Source organism: Propithecus coquereli, unplaced genomic scaffold (genome assembly GCF_000956105.1).
Source record: "Propithecus coquereli isolate 6110/MARCELLA unplaced genomic scaffold, Pcoq_1.0 Scaffold71, whole genome shotgun sequence".
Classification (NCBI taxonomy): Eukaryota; Metazoa; Chordata; class Mammalia; order Primates; family Indriidae; genus Propithecus; species Propithecus coquereli.
Window position 1 is genome coordinate 12939861 of NW_012153174.1, and position 2641 is coordinate 12942501.

Here is a 2641-nt window from a genome sequence, read left to right on the forward strand (position 1 = left end):
ACACACACACACACACACACCCTCTAGCTAGTTAATGTTAGGGCCAAGATCTGAATCCAATTTTTATCTGGAAATTCCCATTCAAAATACAATTAAAAGATAAAATATTTAAGAACAAATTTAATAAGCAATTTGCAAAATCAATAGGATGAAACCTTTAGAACACTCCTGAAAGATAAAAGTAGACTTGGTCAAGTGCAAGAGAATCCCTGTTCTTGGATATGACGTATCAACATCATAATTATGCCAAATTGCCTGAAGTTAATACTCAAATGTAACATAATCTTCAAAAAAATATCAACAAAGTATTTTCTGGAGCTAATCAAGTTGATTCCCAAATATGTAGAAAATAAACATGCAATAGTAGCTAGGGGACCCTCATATAAAAAGGATAATGAAGAGCAAATAATAAAATATATATCCCTTATAATTAAAATTGTGGTGCTGACACATGACATAGACAAACTGGCCAATAGAACAAAATAGAAAATGTGAAAATTGATAAAAGGAAATTTTATATATGATTAAAAGTAGAAACTCAAACCACCAGTGAAAAAGCAATTTTTAAATAAGTAGTATGTACACCCGGATTGTCTTTTGTCAAAAGACAGTGTAACTTAACATTACCAATAGCAGAACAAACTGACACTGTGGATGTCCTGGTGAGATACAATGGCAGGTAAACCACCCACCTATGGAGCATTCTTCCAAAAACGTTTTAACTGAATCTAGTCATGAGAAAACAATTAAAGGACTCTGGAATGTGGCACGTTCTACAGCACAAACAACCTGAACCACTGAAAGACATCAATGTCATAAAAGACCAAAAAATAATAAACAAAGCAGGTAGACCTCTCTAAAATCCAGACCAAACATAGATGATAAAATGTAATGCATTTACTTTACTTGGATCCTTTTAATAAATGAAAATAGTAACAAAAACACCATTAAAGGATGTCTTGGTACAATTTGGAGAATTTTATTATGGTTGGCATTCCCAATTGTATTATTGAATCAACAATAAATTATCTGGGTGTGAAACTGGTGAAGTGAGGATGCCCTTGTTCTTAGAGACACAGGCTAAGGCATTTGGAATGAAGCATCGCGATGTCTGTGTGATTGTCTCCATGAACAAATTTCAGTGACCCCTGTAATTTTTTTATGACCCTCTCTCTTAACTATTAATACTTGGCATTTTAGTTGTTTCCCAGAAATGGCTTTTCTGCAAGACGGAGGAGTTCAGATTCTGAAGGCCCCAGGGCAGCCTTCCTGAAATCAAGACTCACCATCTTCCTCGACCCAACCTGGCCCAAGGCACGTGGTCCTCCTTCAATAGCCCATGATCTCCATTAGTGATTTGAGGCAGCTTCTCCCATTTTCCTGAAAAGGCATCTTTCATATTAAAAAATTTCCTCTCTTCCTTGCAATCCTCATTGTCTCCATAATTGGATCTTTGTGCAGTGAGTAACTAGACCTAGGCCAAATCTCCCTTGCAGTTTTGATAACATCTGTAATTTATTTCAAATAGTTTCAGGAAAAAGGTATATATGTATACACATGCTGAAAGAGATAAAATAAATATGGTAAATGTTAACTTGTAAATCTAAGTGAAGTGTATACAGGTGTTCATTGTTGACATTTTAACTTTTTCAAGCTTTGAAATTTTTCAAATTATTAAGTTGAGGGGAAAAAATCTGCTGGGTGAAGAAGGAAGAGATGGAATTTGGGAAGAAAGTAGTTGTCAGATCTAAGAAGTATCAGATATTATATTAGTCATTTTCACAACAATTGTCTCATAAAAACCCTATAACACGCTTTTAAGTAGATATTATTATTCTTGTGGGTGTTTTTACAGATCAAGATACAGTGGCTCAGAGAAGATTTTGTACAGGCGGAGCCTGGATTCAAGCCCACTTCTTCCAAGCTTCCAGATCTTCCCTCCTTCCGTTCTACAGTGCTGAGGCCAGGGACTCATCCCGGCGCTTCCAGACGACGTCCCCACAATTGGCGCGATGGCCCAGGACTGCCTGGAACTCTAATGTTTTAAGGGCCATAACTTCTTCCTCTTGGAATTTGGCCTCTCTCGAATAGTTACTACAGCCACGAGGCACTTAATGAGGAGGACACGTTCTGATGAACGTGTTCTGAGGCAACTTCGTCACCGTGCGAACACCGGCGTGCTCCGACGCAAACCCGGGTGCTGCGGCCGCACACGCCCGGGCGGTGGGCACGGCCCCGCGCTCCAGGCTGCGAACCGGCGCGCGGTCCTGCACTGAGTCCCGCAGGCGGGTAGAACACAGTGGTAACTAATTTGTGTGCAGAAACATATCTCAAGCATAGAAAAGGCATAGAAAAAATATGGTGTAGAAGATTTTAAAAAGTGACGCTCCTGTACCGGGACTTCGCGCGAATGGAGCTCGCAGGGCCGGAAGCTGCTCGGGCAGACGTGAGCGCGGGCGAGGACGGGGAGGCCCGGATGTCGCCGCGCACCGCCGCGGACGTCGCCGACGCTGGGCGCTGGGGCCACACCCAGCTTATTTACAAATTTTTTCTTTCTTCGATAATAAATTAGACTTGGTTTACTGTAACATTTTTACTATATAAGCTTTAATTTTTTTAACTTTTTGACTCTTTCATAATA